The 23080-nt window shown below is 39.7% G+C and overlaps 2 long non-coding RNA genes across 3 annotated transcripts in view; both read right to left on the bottom strand.

Moving 5' to 3' along the window:
- Positions 1–6856, bottom strand: part of LOC144337572 (uncharacterized) — a 49198-nt gene extending 42342 nt beyond the window's left edge. The window contains exon 1 of the long non-coding RNA XR_013410782.1: positions 6185–6856. This is a non-coding gene — a long non-coding RNA (uncharacterized LOC144337572). The remainder of the gene's footprint in view (positions 1–6184) is intronic.
- LOC106994786 (uncharacterized) overlaps positions 1–23080 on the bottom strand; it is a 188046-nt gene that overhangs the window by 114925 nt on the left and 50041 nt on the right. The window contains exons 2-4 of one of the 2 annotated variants that reach the window (XR_013410775.1): positions 22564–22676; positions 22155–22282; positions 21555–21742 (exon numbers count right to left, since the gene is read on the bottom strand). This is a non-coding gene — a long non-coding RNA (uncharacterized LOC106994786). Of the gene's footprint in view, positions 1–21554; positions 21743–22094; positions 22283–22563; positions 22677–23080 lie in introns of those variants that run through there. The other variant, XR_013410774.1, reaches the window with a different exon arrangement.

Below are 23080 nucleotides of genomic sequence, written 5' to 3'. Positions count from 1 at the left end.
GAGAATGTGCTGATTCTTTGAATGTTTTAATCTACAGATTTGTGAACTTTCTCTTTTAAGCTATTTATACTTTACAGCTATTTGGTAAAGCATACTTTTGTAAACAAAAATGGAAATATTTACTTTTGCTCCGAATCTGAGTGCCCTAGAATTGGGAACCTATGCATGAATATTCATATGCTTACGGTAATAAAGTTATTTGCACAAGTTCAGTAAGAATCTACTCTCTTTATAACAGGACACATTTGAAAACATTGGTTATATTACTAAGGCTTTGACTGGGATGTTCTATTTGAGAATATACACAGAATAAACCCATAGGGAATGCAGGCAAAGTCTGAAGTTGGCCTTGGTTTGGCTTCCTAGTCTCAAGACGTTTTTGAAAGTTTAATCTGAGAGTCTTATAAAACTTCTAGCAAAGCAAAGTTTAAAAAGAGCCTCTATGGTCCCTTGCTACTCTTGCTGCCCTTAGGTAAAAAGTCTAGGCAAATTTGGTGAGACTCAACCTATTTTGCAAACAAATTCATCCTACTGGGATTATCCTTGGTAAAAATAGAGACCCCTATATAGAGACATTATTTTGAAAAGAAAAACTGTAGTACACCTGTTACCAAATTGAACCACTGTTCATTATCTTTGAGTATTTATAATCCATTGGTAGACTGGACTGGACCCTGAATTCTTTTAGTTCTTCCAATTCATTTTTCTCCAATGAAATCATTAAGAATGGGAACAGCTCTGTTCCTGAAGCCATATAAGCTAGAGGTGGACAACTCAATGTAATTTTCATGGGAAAACCCTCATGTCTGAGGTGTGGGCCCTTCAGAGCTCACCAAATGTTCAACACCATAACTTAGAGACACTTAAACTGCAAACCACGACAGCAAGGTGATGACTTTACACTGTGGACAGCTTTTCTCAAGATGTCAGAACAAGACTATCAATCATGATGAGACTCTTACCTCTCTTAATTTGTCCTTGCTTATGCCTGTCTCCTTTGCTTTCCAAAATAATGCTGTACTTAGGATTTCACAAGAAGTAGCTTCTGAGAGTAAGTTAACAGTGTCAGATATATCATGTCAAACACACTTTTTTTTAAAGATGGAGTTCCTCTCTTGTTGCCCACACTGGAGTGCAATGGCACAATCTTGGCTCACCACAACTTCCGCCCCCTGGGTTCAAGTGATTCTCCTGCTTCAGCCTCCCTAGTAGCTGGGATTATAGGCATGCGTCATGACACCAGGCTAATTGTGTATTTTTAGTAGAGACGGGGTTTCTACATGTTGGTCAGGCTGGTCTCGATCTCCAGACCTCAGGTGATCCACACGCCTTGGCTTCCCAAGGTGCTGGGATTACAGGTGTGAGCCATCACACCTGGCCCACACATTTTTACATAACAAGAGATCCTTTAGTCCACCCAAAAACTGCCCTTAGCTGCATCTTTGACTCAACTTTTTCCTCAAATGTATGGAGTTTTTTTTAGGCTTCTACTTCTATACTTGCCTATTCTTCTCACTCTCTGTTTTAATTTAACATAGACATGTAATGCTAGAAAAAAGAATTGCTCTCTACCAGCTAACAAGTGGGAGCCTGTGCAGTTTCTGACACTTCTTGTTGCACATGGATAAATACATCGGGCATTATAGAGACTCAGTTGTAAAAATCAAGAAATGTGCTGCCTGGTTAAAATGACTAGGCTCTTCTGGCTTCTTCTTTGATTTATTCTATTGTAGTTGGTTTGCATCTTGCCTAATCTGCTGATTAATATCTTGCTAATCATAGGATATAGACTGTGTTTCTGTTTCACAACTGTATTAGAAATTGCTGACGCCCACACTATGTTGTAAATTCTTATGTCTGTATACTGTACTTCTGCATACTGATGTTATGTTAAAGAATTTCTTCATCCCATGTGACCATCTCACCTCATAATCAAACGATCATGAATCCCTCACTAACCTACCCCCACCCTCACTAAACTTAATAATAAATGCTGGTATATCCAGGCTGTTGGTGGCATCACAGGACCAGAAGGCAATGACCCCCCTGGACCCAGTTTTCACTATCAAGTGTGTGTGTTTTATTTCTTGACCTGGCAATCCACCTGGGAACAAAGAAAGAGGCCTGTTGCATTGTGGGCTGCTGGCCAGATCCCGCAATAGAATCCCAGCTTCCTTGGATGCTGAGGTGGGAGAATCACTTGAACCCAGAAGACAGAGGCTGCAGTGAGCTGAGATCGTGCCACTGCAATGCAGCCTGTGCCACAAGGCGAGACTCATTTAAAAAAAAGAAAAGGGGGGAGGGTGGCGCCAACATGGCCAAATAGGAACAGCACCAGCCTCCAGATCCCAGTGTGAGCAACACAGAAGACGGGTGATTTCTGCATTTCCAGCAGAGGTATGAGGTTCATCTCACTGGGGCATCTTGGACAGTGGGTGCAGGACAGTGGGTGCAGCCCAACAAATGAGAGTGGAAGCAGGGTGAGGCATCGCCTCACTTGGGAAGTACAAGGGGGAAGGGAATTCCCTTTCCTAGCCAAGGGAAATTGTGACACACAACACTTGGAAAATCAGGTCACTCCCACCCTAGTACTGTGCTTTACCAAGGGTCTTAGCAAACAGCACATCAGGGTATCATATCCCACACCTGGTTTGGCTTGTCCCATGCCTACTGAGGCTCCCTCATTGCTAGCACAGCAGTCTGAGATCTAACTGCAAGGTGGCAGCAAGGCTCGGGGAGGGGCACCTGCCATTGCTGAGGTTTAAGTAGGTAAACAAAGTGGCCTGGAAGCTTGAACTGGGTGAGCCCACCGCAGCTCAAGGAGGCCTGTCTGCCTCTGTAGACTCCTTCTCTGGGGACAGGGCATAGCCAAACAAAAGGCAGCAGAAACCTCTGGAGATGTAAATGTCCCTGTCTGACAGCTTTGAAGAGAGTAGTGGTTCTCCCAGCATGGAGTTTGGGATCTGAGAATGGACAGACTGCCTGCTCAAGTGGGTCCCTGACTCCTGAGTAGCCTAATTGGGAGACATCTCCACTAGGTGCAGACTGACACCCCACATCTCGTATGGCCGGGTATACCTCTGAGATGAAGCTTCCAGAGGAATGATCAGACAGCAACATTGGCTGTTCAGCAATATTCACTCTTCTGCAGCTTCCGCTGCTGATACCCAGGGAAAAAGGGTCTGGAGTGGACCTCACGCACATTCCAACAGACCTGTAGCTAAGGATCCTGACTGTTAGAAGGGAAACTAACAAAAACAGAAAGGACATCCACACCAAAACCCCATCTGTACGTCACCATCATCAAAGACCAACAGTAGATGAAACCACAAAGATGGGGAAAAAGCAGTGCAGAAATGCTGAAAATTCTAAAACTCAGAGCGCCTCTCCCCGTCCAAAGGAATGCAGCTCCTTGCCAGCAATGGAACAAAGCTGGACAGAGAATGACTTTGACGAGTTGAGAGAAGAAGGGTTCAGACAATCAAACTTCTCCGAGCTAAGGGAGGAAGTACAAACCCAGCGCAAAGAAACTAGAAACCTTGATAAAAGATTTGACGAACGGCTAACTAGAATAACCAATGTAGAGAAGTCCTTAAACAACCTGATACAAATGAAAACCATGAAACGAGAACTACGTGACAAATGCACAATCTTCAGTAACCAACTCGATCAACTGGTAGAAAGGGTATCAGTTATTGAAGGTCAAATGAATGAAATGAAGTGAGAAGAGAAGTTTTGAGAAAAAAGAGTAAAAAGAAATGAAGAAAGCCTCCAGAAAATTTGGGACTATGTGAAAAGACCAAAGCTACATCAGATTCCTCTACCTGAAAGTGACTAGTAGAATGAAACAAGTTGGAAAACACTCTGCAGGATATTATCCAGGAGAACTTCCCCAACCTAGGAAGGCAGATCAACATTCAAATTCAGGAAACTCAGAGAATGCCACAAAGATACTCCTCAAGAAGAGCAACTCCAAGACACATAATTGTCAGATTCACCAAAGTTGAAATGAAGGAAAAAATGTTAAGGGCAGCCAGAGAGAAAGTTCGGGTTACCCACAAAAGGAAGCCATCAGACTAACAGTGGATCTCTGGGCAGAAACTCTACAAGCCAGAAGAGAGTGGGGGCCAATATTCGACATTCTTAAAGAAAAGAATTTTCATCCCAGAATTTCTTATCCAGACAAACTAAGCTTCATAAGTGAAGGAGAAATAAAATCCTTTACAGACAAGCAAATGCTGAGAGATTTTGTCACCAACAGGCCTGCCCTACAAGAGCTACTGAAGGAAGCACTAAACATGGAAAGGAACAACCAGTACCAGTCACTGCAAAAACATGCCAAAATGTAAAGACCATTGATGCTAGGAGGAAACTGCATCAACTAATGAGCAAAATAACCAGCTAATATCACAATGAAAGGATCGAGGTCACACATAACAATATTAATCTTAAATGTAGATGAGCTAAATGGTCCAATAAAAAGACACAGACTGGCAAATTGGATAAAGAGTTAAGACCCATGAGTGTGCTGTATTCAGAAGACCTAGCTCACATGCAGAGACACACGTATTTATAATCCCAAAGGATTATAAATCTTGCTGCTATAAAGACACATGCACACATATATTTATTGTGGCACTATTCACAATAGCAAAGACTTGGAACCAACCCAAATGTCTATCAATGACAGACTGGATAAGAAAATGTGGCACATATACACCATGGAATACTATGCATCCATAAAACAGCATGAGTTCGTGTCCTTTGTAGGGACATGGATGCAGTTGGACACCATCATTCTCAGCAAACTATCGTAAGATTAGAAAACCAAATACCGCATGTTCTTACTCAGAGGTGGGAATTGAACAATGAGATCACTTGTACACAGGAAGGGGATCATCACACACCGGATCCTATTGTGGGGAGGGAGTAGGGGGTAGGGATAGCATTAGGAGATATATCTAATGTAAATGACGAGTTAATGGGTGCAGCACACCAGTATGGCACATGTATACATATGTAACAAATCTGCACGTTGTGCACATGTACCCTAGAACTTAAAGTATAAAAATAAAAAAAAAAAAGGATCAGTTCGTGTCCTTTGTAGGGACATGGATGCAGCTACCCAGATAATTGAGAATAAGCTTTCCATCTGAAGATAATCAACTGCATCACCGTTGAACAGTGCTTTTTCCAAGAAAATAAATGCATGTGTTCCAAGCCTTAGGGTGTGGATTTGTTTTTTTGAAACAGAGTTTCACTCATGTTGCCCTGGCTGGAGTGTAGTGGGGTGATCTCAGCTCACTGTAACCTCCACCTCCCAGGTTCAAATGATTCCCCTGCCTCCGCCTCCCAAGTAACTGGGATTACAGGTGCCCGCCACCACACCCAGCTAATTTTTGCATTTTTAGTAGAAACAGGGTTTCACCATGTTGGCAAGGTTGGTCTCGAATTCCTGACCTCATGATTTGCCCATCTCATCTTCCCAAAGTGCTGGGGCGTGAGCCACCGCACCCTGCCCGGATGTGGACATTTTTAAGAGGCCATTATTCTGTCTCATACAGGTCACTTTCATAAGCATTACCCACAACAAAAATACGTTTTGCCTTCCTTCCATGTCTCACTTTTCTGTCTGCACATACCACAGTGAAACATACTAGCTCTGCTATGAAGTGGCTGCATGACCCTAAGTTCCTCATTTGACCTCCCTCAGCCTCTTTCCTCATCTGCAGCGTAAGGCTGACTCTTACTGCATCAGAAAATGACAGGGGAAGAGTAAATTAACATGTGTAAGACATTAGTCACAGAGGCTGGTACCTGATAAGCCCTCGGTAAACATTCATTTCAGTCCTTTCCTTTCACCATCCCATTTTTCTTGCCCTCACCTATCTTCTCCTTCAACTCCTTTCTCTTCAGTAACTTTCTCAGTCTAACCTGCCAATTAAAGAAGCCACACTACCCATTCTCTCATGACTCTGATGGTGTCTTCTTGTGATAGAGTCTGCTATGCACTAAAGGCAATGAGTATTATTTTTATGGAGAGGTCTGATTGCAACAAGAAATCCTTTTTATGTTCGCACAAAATGTATACACGATTTCTCTTAACTTACGCATACCAGTCTCAATTCAACCTGTAATTTCATACATGCACTTCTTTATTTTATTCTTCAGTCTTTCTCCTTACACCTTAAAAATTAGGATAGTACAAAAACAAAAATAATTGTCTGGGCCGGAAGAGGATATTCTTTTAGCAAGATCAGTGTTCTCTTTTTCAAGATGAATGCTATCTGCAAGGCAGCCCTGATGCCCATTTCTGGGTTTGGCTTACATCAAAGCCAGTCAACTCTAGGACACATTCTTAGATTCCCAGGAGATAATGATTGTCATGGAAGCCACACCCACTCTGAGCATTCCTACTGTTGGGTAAAGGAATGTTTACAGAATGTTGTGCATGAATTACTCCTCCTAAATTCTTCTACTCCTGGAAGTTAAGTTTCCCCACTAACCAGCTTTATCTCCAGCTGGCCTGCCTGGACCCTGACTGGAAAGTACCTCCACGCTCTGGATGGCTAGGGTGGCACTTTTGCCTATTCCCATAATTATAATAGCTCACACACTGATGCAGCACTCACTATGCACCAGGCACTATCCTAAGAGCTTTTCATGTAGCTACAGTCCTGACAAAAAAATCCTAAGTGCCAACATCACCATTTTTACAGATTTAAAAAAACAAAACAAAACTGTGGCAGAGAAGTATGTGCCCACTGTCACCTAACTCCATAATTTAACCTCATCCTCCACTTCATCTGGTAAGAGGACATTCTAAGATTTACAAGGTCTCATGAATGACATCCACCTTCAGAAATAATTTTTGTCCCATTTACTTTCAGGATTTGACAGCCAGCATTTTGTTTTCTGTCTCATCCTTCACTTATGCACTTGTTCCCTAACACTACACTCACAACTGCACAGCCCTGCAATAAAAGCTAGCTTTTAGAAACTTCAATCTTTTTTGGGAAAAAAAAAGGCCAGGTTCCAAGTCTCTCAAAAGGTCTTTTTTTATTCTGTTGTCAACTATTTTCATGACCATTCTCTGGAGATAAACAAGTGCATTAGAAACAGACAATGTAAAGAGAAGAAAGCAGGAGGAGGGTCAGTTTCTAGATAGACACACAGGGAAAATATTCCAAATCCAGAAGAATTCATAAAATGCACACAGGGAGTATAGCTTTCAGCGACGACAGCCCCACTTGCCACATTCCATGGCTGTTGACCTCTTACTTCCTTCTGAACCTGCCCTTCCTGGTCTTGCTTTCTTAGACTAATACAAACAACCTGGGAGCTGGGGTCAGATGAGAGCTCACAGCACTGAGTGGTAGGGTTGGGAAAGGCAGAAATGTAAGAAGAGTGTTTGACTCATGAAGACCTGGCTCACCTAGGTACACATCAACTAGGCAGGCAACAGATTACTGAAGGGCTTTCCAGGACTCATGGTTTTTATCCAGAATGACTGACTGAGGCAACGGTCTTGAACCATCGAGTTTTATTGAGCCAGAACTTGATGCTGTACCCTGGGAAACATGAGTTTCAAAAAATCTCAATGGCTTGTGTTCTCTCTGAAGAGGTTTCTGGAGGCTTAGTATTTATACATTTGATTAAAGGGGAGAAGGCAGGTAGGAAGGGATGGAGTGGGCAGAAAAACAATTGATCTAATATTGTCTTTCTTCTGTGCCTCAGAAAATAAATATTATCAGAATGAGAGTTAAAATACTTGAGTTTTAGGAGCTAGATTTTGATTGTTCACCTAAAGTTACAATCAGCATGTCTTTCTTTTACAAAGAAATATACATCTTGAAAGGTTTGAAGCCAAGAAAAAACAATTTGTTCAGGCCATCATCCAGAGATGCCTGAGATCTTTGGCTTTCATGTTCACTGCGTTCTTTTTTTCCTTCTTCTTCTTCTTTACTTTCTTTTTTTTTTTAAGAGACACAATCTTAAAAAGATTGCACCACTGTACCTGGCTAATTTGATTTATTTTGTTTTGTAATGATGTGATCTCCCTTTGTTGCTTAGGCTGGTCTTAAACTGCTGGTTTCAAGTGGTCCTCCTGCCTTGGACTCTCAGGCTGGGATTACAGGCCTGTGTCAGCACACCTGGCCCCACAATTCTTCAAAAGCTCTCAGAGAAAGCATTGTAGAAGACCCCTGTGGCTGTATGTTTCATCTGATCCTACATGACTAGGAAGGCTCATTCTTAAGAATTCATGTCCCATGGAAAATGGGATGAAGACAAATCAGAAAAGGGCAAAGGGAAGTCACACTAACAAAGGGACAGTATAGTCTTGGAACCGTATTCAAGTCACACAACTGCTGCTTCAATTAGAGTAATTTGTTTGGCAAACATCGCTCTAACCCTTTCAGTTGTATGTTGGCTCCCCTGTAATGTCTGGAGCAGTCTATAGACTAGGTTTCCTAGAGTTTCTGAAGCATCTTCCAATTGCAATAGCAATCTGATGCAATTCTCTGAATTACAGTCTGAACCCAGTGTTCATGTGTATCTTTTGTGTAATCTACTCATCAACAGGCATAAATGTTGTTTATGTATAAGTTGCTATAGTTTCTCCAGAAGTTTACAAAAGTTATCTAGTTTCAGCTTGCAACGTTTAATCTACACATCTGACAAAAGGCTAATATCCAGAAACTACAAGAAACGTAAACACATTTACAAGAAGAAAGCAACCCCATCAAAAAGTGGGCGAAGCACATGAACAGACACTTCTCAAAATAAGACATTTATGTGACCAACAAACATATGAATAGAAGCTCATCTTCACTGGTCATTAGAGACATGCAAATCAAAACCACAATGAGACACCATCTCACACCAGTTAGAGTGGTGATCATTAAAAGGTCAGGAAACAACAGATGCTGGAGAGGATGTGGAGAAATAGGAATGCTTTTACACTGTTGGTGGGAGTGTAAATTAGTTCAACCATTGAGGAAGACAGTGTGGCAATTCCTCAGGGATCTAGAACAAGAAATACCACTTGACCCAGTAATCCCATTACTGGTTGTATACCCAAAGGGTTATAGATCATTCTACTATAAAGACACATGCACACATATGTTTATTGCAGCACCATTCACAATAGCAAAAACTTGAAACCAACCCAAATGCCTATCAATGAGAGACTGAATAAAGAAAATGTGGTCCATATACACCATGGAATTCGATGCAGCCATAATAAAGGATGAGTTCACGTCCTTTGCAGGGACATGGATGCAGCTGGAAAGCATCATTCTCAGCAAACTAACACAGGAACAGAAAACCAAACACTGCATGTTCTCACTCATAAGTGGGAGTTGAACAACGAGAACACATGGACACAGGGAGGGGAACATCATACACTGGAGTCTGTTGAGGGGTGGGGGGCTAGGGGAGGGATAGCATTAGGAGAAATACCTAATGTAGCTGATGGGTTAGTGGGCACAGCAAAACACCATGGCACGTGTATACCCATGTAACAAACCTGCAGGTTCTGCACATGTATCCCAGAACTTAAAAGCATAATTTAAAAAAATGATACAAATATTAAAAGCAGAGTTTTAATTTATAATATACCAAAATGGAAGAAAAATGGAAGAAAATTCTGAAACCATTAGTTTTGAAACTTGTAGCCAGGAAAAAATTTAGGATTCAGTCCAAATTGTAGGTAAATAAGAAAATTCAAAAAATAAATGAACACGTCTAAAATTTAACAACTGTTGTTCTGTTGTTTTCTTCTGAAAAATAATCTTCCCCCTTCTGTTTCCCATTTTTATGAAATAGAAATCATATGGGACCGATGCATTTCCAAAGTAAGTTTCAGTCTTATACTTGGATTGTTTACATAAAGTACAGCAAGAATGTAGATTCAAGGCCTCTATGAATACATATATGTTTTATATATATATTTATACATATATGTTATATATTTTTATATGTATAAATATAAGAATATGCATATTCTATTATGTAGAATGGCACTAGAGTATAATAGGAAATCTGTACAAGTCAGCAGTAGCCTCAATTCTTGTTTCTTCAGAAGAAAGAATTCAACTAAAGGTCATAAGGCAGAAGAAGAGACTGAGGCAAGTTTTACAGGAAAAGTGAAAGTTTATTTAAAAGCCTTAGAGCAGAAATTAAGCAAAGTAAAGTACACTCAAAACAGGGCCAAACCGGTGATGAGCTTTCATGTGTGTGGTTTGACCTTTGACTTAGGCTTTTCTATGTTGGCATAATTCTGGGGTCTGCATCTCTTCTCCCCTGATTTTTCCCTTCAAGTGGGTTGTCTGCATGTGCAGTGGCCCCAGCACTTAAGAAGGGAGCCTGTGTAGTATGTTTCCTGGAGTACAATTGGAAAACACAGACCAAAATAAAAGCCATGTATGTCAATAAAATCGATCTCCTTATAAAATTCTGTTACAAATTTCTATCATTATTGTATTACCTTGGCATCTATTTTTAATCTTCTTTCAACACACCCAAATTCCTTCTCTCTCTCTCTCTGCTTTAAGATATAAATTTACTACCTACTTTCTCTAAAACTCAGCAAGGGCTTCCTCAGATAAATATTACCTTTTTCTATTTACAAAAGCACAATTTAAATGCAACTTTATTTTTTTAAATAATGAGTTTTATGGGTTCCGTGCATAAAGTTTTAAAATAAAAAATCTAAAGTATTTCTGTCTCCCTGTATCTTTATGTGTACATGCACATGTTCTATGTGGTATCACATATATGTATATGTCTGTACCTATGTTTACCTATTGTTTGTACATGTTATCAAATTAATGTAAAATGAAATGAGTACTCATCAATTAAGTGAATAATCCCAAATGCTTTTCAACACATGTGATATTAGTAACCTTCAATAACGAAAGAACACCTCAAATCAGCATGCATACCTATCTGCAGCCTCCTTAAAAGAAATTATCAGCCAAGAATTTTATATCCAGCAAAACTGAAGTTCATAAATAAAGGAAAGATAACAGTCTTTTTCAGACAAACAAATACTGAGAGAATTTGCTACTACCGAGCCAGCACTACAATAACTGCTCAATGGAGCTCCAAATCTGGAAAGAAATCCTGGAAACACATCAACATAGAACCTCTTTAAGCATGAATTTCACAGGACCTATAAAACAAAAATACAATAAATAAATGAATAAAACCAAGGTATCCAGGCAACAAATAGCAGGATGAATGGAACAGTACCTCACATCTCAATACTAACATTGAATGCAAGTGGTCTAAATTCTCCACTTAAAAGATACAGAATTGCAGAATTGATAATAATGCACCAAGCAAATATCTGCTGCCCTCAAGAGACTCTCATAACCATAAAGGGTCCTATAAACTTAAGGTAAAAGGGTAGATAAAGATACCCCATGCAAATGGCCACAAAAGGGAGCAGGAGTAACTATTCTTATATCAGAAAAAAATTACTTTAAAGCAATAGCAGTTAAAAAAGACAAAGAGGAACATTATATAACAATAAAAGGACTGGTCCAACAGAAAAATATCACAATCCTAAATACATATGCACCTAACACTGGATCTCCCAAATTTATGTAACTATTACGACTAGAACTGGGAAATGAGATAGAGAGTAACAAAATAATAGTGAGGGACTTCAGTACTCCACTGACAGCACTAGACAGGTCATCAAGACAGAAAGTCAAGAAAGAAACAAGGGATTTAAACTATGCCCTAGAGCCAAGAGACTTAAGAAATATTTACAGAATATTCTACCCAACAACCCAGAATATACATTCTACTCATGAGCACCTGGAACTTTCTTCAGGATAGGCCATATGATAGGCCACAAAACAAGTCTCAAAAGATTTAAGAAAATTGAAATTATATGAAGTATTCTCTCAGACAGCGGTAGAATTAAACTGGAAATGAAATCCAAAAGGAACCTTCAAAACCATGCAAACACATGGAAATTAAATAACTTGCTCCTGAACGATCACTGGGTCAAATGTGAAATCAAGATGGAAATTTAAAAACTCTTTGAACTGAACAATAGTGACACATCCTATCAAAACCCCTGGAATTCTGCCAAGAGTGTGCTAAAAGTTCATAGCTTTAAATGCCTACATCAAAATGACTGAAAGAGCACAAATAGAGAGTCTAAGGGTACATTTCTAGAAATTCAAGAAACAAGACCACACCAAAGCCAAAACCTGCAGAAGAAAGAAAATAACCAAGATCAGAGCAGAACTAAATGAATTGGAAACAAAATAATACAAACTATAAATAAAATGTAAAGCTGGCTTTTTGGAAAAATAAATAAAATTGATAGACCATTGGCAAGATTAACCAAGAAAAGAAGAGAGAAGAGCCAAATAAGCTCATTTAGAAATGAAATGGGAGCTATTACCACCAACGCCACAGAAATACAAAAGATCATTCAAAGGTAGTATGAACACATTTATGTGCATAAACTAGAAAACCTAGAGGGGATGAATGAATTCCTGGAAATGTAAAACTCTACTAGATTAAATCAGGAAGAATTCGAAACCCTGAGCAGACCAACAAAAAGCAGCAAGATTGAAAAAACAGTTGAAAAATTAACACAAAACAAATGCCAGGACCAGACAGATTCACAACTGAATTCTACCAGACATTCAAAGAAGAGTTGGTACCAATTCATTTGACACTATTCCACATGCTAGAGAAAGATAGAATTCTCCCTAAATCATTCTATGAAGCCAGTATCACCCTAATACCAAACCCAGAAAAGGATGTAATAAAAAAACTATAGACCAAAATCCCTGATGCACACAGATGCAGAAATTCTTAACAAAAGACTAGCTAACTAATCAAAAACATAACCCACCATGATCAAGTGGGTTTCACATTAGGGATGCAGGAATGGTTTCACATACACGAGTCAATAAATGTGGTACACCACATAAACAGGATTTAAAAATCTCATGATCCTCTCAGTAGACACTGAAAAGGTACTCGACAACATCCAAAATCGCTTTATGATTAAAACGCTCAGCAAAATTGGCACACAAACCCACAGCCAACATAATACTGAATGAGAAAAAGTTGAAAGCATCCACTCTCAGCAGGGGATCAAAACAAGGATGGCCACTCTCACCACTTTTATTCAACAGAGTACTGAAAGTCCTAGCCAACACAATCAAACAAGGGAAATAAATAAAGGGCATCCAAATTGGTAAAGAGGAAATAAAACTGTCGCTGTGTGCTGATGATATAATTACATACCTAGAAGACCCTAAGGACTCCTCCAAAAAGCTGCTAGAACTGATAAATGAATTCAGCAAAATTTCAGTATACAAAATTAAAGTGCAGAAATCAGAATCTGCTACACACCAACGGTGACCAAGCAGAGAATCAAACCAAGAACTGAACCCCTTTTATGACAGCAGTTTTAAAGAAATAATAACTCAGAATATATCTAAACAAGGAGGAGAAAGACGTCAAGAAAAGCTACGAAACACTGCTGAAAGAAATCATAGATGATGCAAAAAATGAAAATGCACCCCATGCTCATGGATGAATAGAATCATTGTTGTGAAAATGGTCACGCTGACAAAAGCAATCTACAAATTCAACGCAATTCCCATTAAAATGCCACCATCATTCTTCACAAAACTAGAAAAAACAATTCTAAAATTCATATGGAACCAAACAAGAGCCAACACACCCAAAGTGAGACTAAGCAAAAAGAACAAATCTGGTGGTGTCACATCACCTGACTTCAAACAATTCTCTAAGTCCAGAGTCACCAAATAGCGTGGTACTGGTATAAAAATAGGCACATAGACCAATGGAACAGAATACAGATCCCAGAAATAAACCTAAATACTTAGAGCCAACTTATCTTTGACAAAGCAAACCAAAACATAAAATGGGTAAAGGACACCTTATTCAACAAATGGTGCTGAAATAATTGGCAGACCGAAAGTAGGAGAATAAAACTAGATCCCCATCTCTCAATTATACAAAAATCAACTCAAGATGAACCAAGGACTTAAATCTACGACCTGAAACTATAAAAATTCTAGAAGATGATATTGGAAAAATCCTTCTGGACATTGGCTTAGACAAAAATTTATGACCAAGAACCCAAAAGCAAATGCAACAAAAGCAAAAATAAATAGGTGAAAATTAAACTAAAGAGCTTCTGCACAGCAAAGCAACAGTCAGCAGACTAAACACATAATCCACAGAGTGAAAGAAAATCTTCACAATCTATACATCTGAAAGATAACCAATATCCAGAATCTACAAGAAACTCAAACAAATTAGCAAACAAACAATCCCATGAAAAAGTGGGCTAAGTATGTGAATAAACAATTCTCAAAAGAAGATATACAAATGGCTAACAAACATATGAAAAAATGCTCAATATCACTAAGGATCAGGGAAATGCAAATGAAAACCACAATGTGATACCACCTTACTCCTGCAAGAATGTTCATAATCAAAAAATGAAAAAATAATAGTTGTTGGACAGGCACAGTGGCTTACACCTGTAATCCAAGGTGGCCAAGATGGGCGGATCACTTAAGGTCAGGAGTTTGACACCAGCGTGTACAACATGCTGAAACATGGTGAAACCCTGTCTCTACTAAAAATACAAAAAATTTACCTGGGTGAGGTGGCACATCCCTGTAATCTCAGCTACTCCAGAGGCTGAGGCAGAAGAACGGCTTGAACGTGGGAGGCAGAAGTTACAGTGAGCCAAGTTCGTGCCACTGGACTCCAACCTGGGTGAAAGAGCAAGACTCCATCCATCTCAAAAATAAATAAATAAAAATAATAGATGTTGATGTGGAAGCGGTGTAAACGGAACACATCTACATCACTGGTGGGAATGTAATCTATAAATGAGTGGATAAAGAAATTGTGGTATATATATATGATTGAATACTACTCAGCCATAAAAGGAATGAATTAATGGCAATCGCAGCAACCTGGAAGAAACGGGAGACTATTATTCTAAGTGAAGTAACTCAGAAATGGAAAACCAAACACTGAATATTCTCACTCATAAGTGGGAGCTAAGCTATGAGGATGCAAAGGCATAAGAATGGTAAAATAGACTTGGGGAAAAGGTTGTGAAGGGGGTGAGGGATAAAAGACTACAAATTCAGTTCAGTGTCTACTGCTCTGGTGATGAGTGCACCAAAATCTCACAGATCACCACTACAGAATTTATGTAATTAAACACCAAATCCCCAAAATCCTATGGAAAGAAAATATTTAAAACAAAACAAAACAATAAAAAATTTAAAAACATAGTTACTAAAAAATTCTTAGAAAATGTAAAAAAAATAAAAAAAAATAAAAAAAGTTCCTGAAGGTCATATACCAGAAACTCTATTATGTTGCCTCTTAATGCGTATATTTGAGCCCACTTCCTCAACTTCTGATAACTTATCAGGAAGCTGCTGATCACCTGTTTCAGGTTTTTTCTATCTATTGTGAGCCTGTATCTCCCTGTACCTAACCGCAACCAATATTACTTTAGAATTAACAACCACTTGACTTGACCATCACTTGGTGATGAACACTTGACGTTTCTAGTGTGTGGAGGTGGAAGGATCTCTCCTGTCCTGCTCATGTCTGACCAGCTACCTACTGCAACACTTTCAGATTTTTTTTTTTTTTTTTTTTTTTTTTTTTTTTTTTTTTTTTTTTTTAAAAATGCAGTCTCCCTCTCTCACCCAGGCTGGAACGTAGTGGCGCAATCTCAACTCACCGCTCCTCTTCCTCCCGGATTCACACCATTGTCCTGCCTCAGTCTCCCCTGTAGCTGGGACTACAGGCGCGCGCCACTATGTCCGGCTAATTTTTTGTATTTTTAACAGAGACGGGGTTTCACTGTGTTAACCAGGATGGTCTCGATCTCCAGACCTAGTGATCTGCCCGCCTCGGCCTCCCCAAGTGCTGGGATTACAGGCATGAGCCACTGCGCCCGGCCTCAGATTTCTTATTATCAGATTTTAGGTAGGACAAACAGCTGATATTTCTGGCTTTTCATTTTTTTTTTTTTTTTAACCAAAAGTATTAGTTCCCAAATGAAACTAATAAGCCTTAACCAAGATTACGGCTTAGCGAAGCATCTATGAGGCATCTCCAAAGAGGTGAAGGAGCACCTCAAAAACTCAAAAATCACACAAATATCAAAACAAATAAGGCTGGTTCCTTCATCTGAAATTAAATCCAGGATACAGCAATAAAAGCATAAAATTTTTAACTGTTCGATGATAAGGTAAAGTGGATTTTATTCTTATTTTCTCATAGGTTCCAAGGCAAGCAGTTTGAGTTTACAAAAAAAATTAACTCTTAGGTCAGATTTTTGCTCTGTAATTTAGTTAAAAGAAAATTTAAGGCTAGCCATAACACTATTAGGTAGGTATCTTTCTTTGAAATTGAATCCTCTGATCAACTGTTTGGAACAAGAGAGCTCTAAAATATTTTTTAACTTAGAAGTCCCAATGTAAAGAATCCTTCTTCTAGCCATGGACGAATAGAATTTCCAGTGATGTATTGATTCTAAGTGACTCAATCCAACAGCCTCTTTGGTGAAAAACCAACCCCATGATTTTTTCCCCCACCCCAACAAAATAAAATATGTACTCTCAGGAACAGGCTTAGGAAAGCAAAAGACTGGTGTTGCCACTGCCCTATCCAAGCAAAAAGACTTGGGATGACCAAAGTCCAAGATGGATGGGATTTCTTATGACAAGCCCTCCTGGGAGCTTAACACATTTGGAAAACAAAAGAAATAATAAAAAACCTCAGGTTCTCAGCCATGTTAAGTCTGGTCACCTAATGTGACTCAAAAATGATTCCTCCCCCTGATGGTGGACCAAGAGTGAGTGCTCCGACTTGGTCACAAATCAAGTCCTCAAGGACATATGACCACTAGAGCGTAATTGACATTACCGACCCCGAGTAGAGAGCAATCATACACCTGCTGATAATCAAAGGTTGTTCTTAAGACCACCTGAGTAAACTCCTCTACAATCCTTTGTATCTATACCTTTTAAGAGAATTCAGCTGCCTTCAGCCAAATGTTTTACTGAAGCTATGCAACCTCCCTGGCCTTCCAAGAAGGTTTGTGACTATTTCGTATAACTATCTTTATAATTTTTCCTCTAAAATCGTTTCCACCACCCTGACTGAACTCCTACATCTCCCCGTTTTCTGTTTCTTGTGTCTCTCTCAAAACAAAACAAAACAAAAGAAAACAAAAAGATTTCTCTCCACTTGTTCCCAAAGCTCTATGTCTAGCTTACCTTCTTTCGGGAACCATGGGTTAAGTGATACAATTTGCATTAGGTCCCTTAATTAAGCCTGCAAAACCGAGGCTCCAGTGGCTTGAAGCAGCTGTTTGAATACTTTTAGATACTGCTCCTGTTGTGCTGATAACTGTTGTCCAGTGATAAAAGCCCACCCTGAACAATTCCCTCGAAATTGGAGATCCCAAGTCGGTACCAATGACCTACTGACTTACTGACTTACTGACTTATCGACTTACTGGCTTACCAACCGCACAGTCTTCTCCTTAGTTTTCAGAGGTTCTGTCGCAATTATTGGCAGGTATACCTCAGACCTGGGCACCAACATGCCAGGTCCTCACATGGGGCACCAACTGTCTGGGTCCAACCGGCAGACCCTGACCCAGCAATGGATGAACAAATACACTCAGACACTCATATCCAGTGAAAGAGCAGGCTAGGTGGCCAAGTAACTCAGGGATACCTAGAAGGGCCAGTTAAAGAGTTAACAGCAGCAGCCCTGATCTGCCAGTGAAATTCGCATTTATTTAGTACAGATTAAATAACAAAGGTCTTGAGTAAACACCACTAGAAGGTAATTGACATTGCCGACCTCCCCAAGAGTAGTTCCCCCAGCATAAGATTAAATGTTGGTTTTAGGACCGCCTGAGTAAACAAGTTATTTAGATAAACTCCTCTACATTCTTGTGTATCTATGCCCTAAGCTTTTAAGATAATTCAGCTACCTTCAGCCAAACCTTTTACTTGAAGCTATGCAAACCCCCAGGTTCCAAGGTTTGTGACTATTTCCTATAACTATCTTTATATTTTTTCTCCAAAAATATTTCCCACCACTTTGACTGAAGTCCCACAGTTGAGAAGACAGGGAAGTGCATCAAACAAGCAAGAAAAAATTAGAACAATTTTGACCATAAGAAAGTAAAATGTTGGTCAGTTCTTTCAACACAGATCAAAATAAAAGGGAGATTAGGGCCATGCTATGAGGACACTGAATGGCAGCCTACGTAATGGGAACTTCATCCCACAGATAAGAGAAGTCATTGGAAAGCTTTGAAAAGGTCACAAACATGACAAACAGCATTTCCAGGAAGATTACTGTGACCAGCACTAGGCAAGAGAAGTTGGGAAATGATCTTCAACTTTGGACACTTAATAGAAATATCTAAAAGATATATATTTCTTTTCTTTCCTTTTCATGTTAAATTTGAAATAATTTCAGACTTTCTAAAATGTTCCAAAAATAGGCAAAGTCCTCATATGCTTTTCATTCAACTTCCCCAAATATTTACATTATAGATATGCACCTAATAATCAAAATCAATAAATGATTATTAACACTGTAAAATGAAAGCCTGTAGAGACCTTATCCAAATCCCCTCTATGTTCTGACTAATGTCATTTTTCTGGACCAGGATCCAATCTAGTATCACATATTGCTCTTCATTGTACTGTTCCCTCAGTCTTCTTTAGTCTGGGAAAGTTGGGATTTACCTTTAAGAGCTTCACAATTTTGAAGAGTATTGGTTACTTATTTCATAGCAGACCCTCATTTTGGACTTTTCTAATATTTTCTCATGATTAAACTCAGGTTATACAGTTTGTAGAAGAATACCACAGGGATGATGCTGCACCTCCTCCATCTATCATATTAGAATGCCCTAAGATGTCGTCATCTCTGACTACTGGAGAAGTTAACTTTGATCACTGGGTTAAAGTTCCTCCACTGCAAAATGACCCATTTCTTTCAAACCATTTTTAAACAACCAATCTCTGGGCTACACCACACATTAGCCAAATCAGATAGGCTTGAGGGATGGTACAGGCATTGGTAGGGTTTAAATGCTCTACACGTGACTGTAATCAATATCTGGAAATGGAAACATATGGCTTAGACAGTGAAGATTAGAATCCTGAAAATCAGCTAGAAGACCATTGCTAAGGCTTCTCTTAAAAAAAAAAAAATCTAATTCTAAACAAAAGCAAATGGATGTGGATTTTGGCATGGACATATGGTAGAGAAATTGAGGAAAAATAGAAATCACCTGATGGGGAAAGACATGCGTAAGCAGACTGCAGTCCGATTAAAAAAAGAAAAGGCAGAATCAGGTGTGGTGACACTTCCTTGTAATTCCAGCATTTTGGGAGTGAAAGTGGGCAGATCACTTGGGCCCAGAAGTTTGAGAAAAGCCTGGGATTTCACCAGCCTGGGTGAAACCCCATCTCTCCAGAAACAAACACAAAAAATTAGCTAGGCATGAGGGCACGTGCCTGTGATTCCAGCTACTCAGGAGGCCGAGGCAGGAGGATCGCTTGAGCTCACAAGGTTGAGATTGCAGTCAATTATGATCTCGCCACTGCACTTCAGCCTGGATATGAGAGTGAGACAATCGCTCTTTAATTTAAAAACAAAAAAACAACAGTAAAAATAATGTTCTAAGGTGAGATCTAGTACAAAAACTGCATCTTATTCTGTGATGTTTGGAAGCTATAATTAAAATAGAACATGGAGGTGTTTCCATAGGAATAGCTGACAGATTCTATACTTTTTATGCAGCTGCTTCATATTCTATTGTGTAGATATAAGGTAATGTGTTGAATTAGCATCGTGCTGGTGAAAGTCTAGGTTGTTCCCAACATTTTGCTGTTAAACAAACAATACAGTGAATAACTCTGATTAGGTGTCATTTTTCATGACTGGTAGTGTGATAAATTTTTCCCAGTAAAGTTTGGGAGGCAAAAATATGTATTTTTAAAATTTTGACATGCATTAAGAAATTTTACTCTCCAAGGTTTGTACATATTTTTATGTTCCAAGAAAAGTAGGGGAGGGTAATATCACCTCAGCTGGTGTCACACTGAAGTCCTGAGTGACAGGACCTTTAGGGACACAGGCACACGGCCATATCCCTGGTGCTCACACAGGGCAGGGGCATCTTGATCCTGGGAAGCTCCAGGAAAGGTGAGAATCCCCTCTAGAGGACACCCTACTAAGGATCAGAAAGGGGCTAAGGTATTCAAGAGATTACAGCAGGTCTTAAACTATGGGAAAGTTCCAGTGGAGGGCATTAAGGTTCAAGGAGCAAGCTGAGGTGAGAAAGTGGGAGAGGCTGAAGGAAGGAGAAGGTAAAAAGCTCTAGGGAAGCTAGGGAAGGCACATGAGGGCTCTCCACTCCTCCTCAGCATTGAACTTTGTAGTGGTCATGCTGGTGGGGCTCTGTGAGCTCTAGAATGTTCAACACTATCTGGGGACTCTACCCACTCAAGGCCAGCAGGACTCCCTCCCCCAGCTCTGACAACCAGCAATGTCTCCAGATTTTGCCAAATGCTTTTCCCAATGTAAAATTTCCCCCTGGCAGAAACATTAATCTACACTAATCTATAAAAGCAAATCACCACTAAAATCCATCACCTCTTGGTAGAAGATTTACAAGTGTGAGGGGGTAAAATGGAGGTCTTCAATATCTACTGAAATGACTTTTACTTAATCAGTAATTTGATGTCCCGGAAGGCATGTTTAGAGGTGATGCCACATGGCTGCCTGTACCTCACAGCAGAAAGGGTGTGGGTTTTCCAAGCGTTTTAACCGTGAACTGGAAATGTCCGTAATTGTGAAAGGGAATGACACCCACTGGGTTACATTAAAAAATTGATCTAGGGAATTCTGCAGATATTGGGAGAAAAAAAATACACAATGTAAACCCAAACCCCATTCTGATTCTCTCACCATCTTAGGGCCATCTTGTCTATCTATGAATGGTAGCATAGAGATTTTTGTATATTTTCAAAATTGCATACTGTTGGATCATTTTAAAAATAGGAATAAATCCCAAACTGGATGAGGTAAGTAGACACTGCTGGAGTCTCACTTTTGCCCAGGAGAGCTGACAACATCCTGCTCCCCCTGGCCTGGACACTGACTGACTCAGGGGCCTAAATGCTCTCTTATTATGGAGAAAGAAGATGTTTTGAACATTCTCATCATTCACCCATTCACCTCTCACACCCGTTGACCTCTGAAACCTCTTCTCCACTCCTGAATTTCATTCTCAATTTACTGAGCTCCATTTCTGTCCCTCATCCATTCCAACATGTGGTGGGTCTAGGTGGTGGCTTCTGCCCATGGTTTTGTAAAAAACAAAAACAAAACAAAAAGCAAGCAAACAAACAAAAACAATGAAAAAGACTTTCAAAATTCTTTGCCTGAATCCTCCTTAAACTGACCTCCACCTGCAGCACCATGATCATACCAGCAGAATTTGGACACTTTTTCTGGTAATCAGATGCTTTCCATCTCTCATTAGGAAATGTGACTCTTTCCACCCTGCATAAGGATTTCCCAGTAGAAATCAACACAGAGATACTGCCTGTGTGTTTCGAAAGGAAATGGATTCTATAAGAACATGTGAAAGCTGCAATTATAGAAAAGACCACGTAAAACATACATTATGTAGATGATTCTCACCATTCCTTTAAGAGATATATTGTAAAACATGACATTAATAGTTATTCTAGAAGAATAAAGCATGCATACTGTTTTCTTAAATTAATTTTAATAAGGTGGTTCCTCCCTCGTGCCCAGGCTGGGACTCTGAACAAAATTCTCCATCTTCAGGGGCAATGCCTGAGAGGATGACATGGACTTAGGCCTGATATGCAGCCATTTCTGTCCACCCTGCCCCTGCTGCAGGACAGTACCAGCCCAGGGCCTAAATCTCCTGCTGAAGAGCTGAGAGAGAAAATGGAATATCCAAAGCCTCTTACCTTTCTCCAGTCCGCTTGAATGGGTACCAGTGCAATCCATTTGCCCCTGAGGACACCCACCTGTTGGTCTTTGGCTTTTAAGAGTCAGACCTCACTGGCTTCTCTGGGTCCCAGCTGCTTTCACTCTGCTGAGCCCTGCTCTTTCCCATGGGGGTCACTTCCCTTCCAAGCATGTCCTCCAGCTCCAGCTGACAGGTCAGCCAAACAAGAACCAAGAGAATGAACAACGATTTCAATATCTTTTGTCCAGTAGAGATCTAAACTGCACAAAAAAATAAATAAGTAGAGAGGCACACTGCTCCCCTGACAGCATTGTGTCCCAAAGCAATGTCTTCGGTGTCCCTCATTAAGGAGCTCGGTATCTCTCACCACATAGGCAAGTGCTTCTAGGGCCTCTCAATTTCTCAATGGGAGGCAACACACATTTTAACCCAGTACCTCAGCAAAGGAAGTGGTGATAATTACCTACCTGTGATTAAGTTCCTGGAAAGATCCCTAGACTGCAAATTTCCCCTCTGAAATACGACAGAAAAAGCTTTCCAGTTGCAAAACATTGGCCTCCTTGCTGTTAAAAAAGTACCCCTGAAAGAGCCAAAACAATTTTGCCAAAATAAATTGCAGAACTTGAACTTTCTTATTTGAAATCTCACAAAACATTACAAGTACTAAAAACAGAAACTGCTGGCATAGGAATACAAATAGGGACCAAAGGGATAGAATTGAGAGTCTTGAAATAAACACCCTTATAGGTCATTTCTCTTGAATAAGGGTGTCAAGATAATTTAATGGAGGAACAATCATCCTCTCAAATAATGGTGCACAAACAACTAGATAACCACATGCAAAACAATAAACTTAGAGAACTATACTTCCAACCATATCAAACAATTATCTTAAAGTGGATGAGTGAGTTAATTATAAAATCTGTAACCATAAGAACATCTTAGAAAAAGACATAGGGGTGAAACTTAATGATCTCAAATGTG

The sequence above is a fragment of the Macaca mulatta genome, chromosome 19 (genome assembly GCF_049350105.2).
Source record: "Macaca mulatta isolate MMU2019108-1 chromosome 19, T2T-MMU8v2.0, whole genome shotgun sequence".
NCBI classification, from domain to species: Eukaryota; Metazoa; Chordata; class Mammalia; order Primates; family Cercopithecidae; genus Macaca; species Macaca mulatta.
Note: the sequence above shows the minus strand (reverse complement) of the source record. Positions and strands in the feature narration are given on the sequence as shown.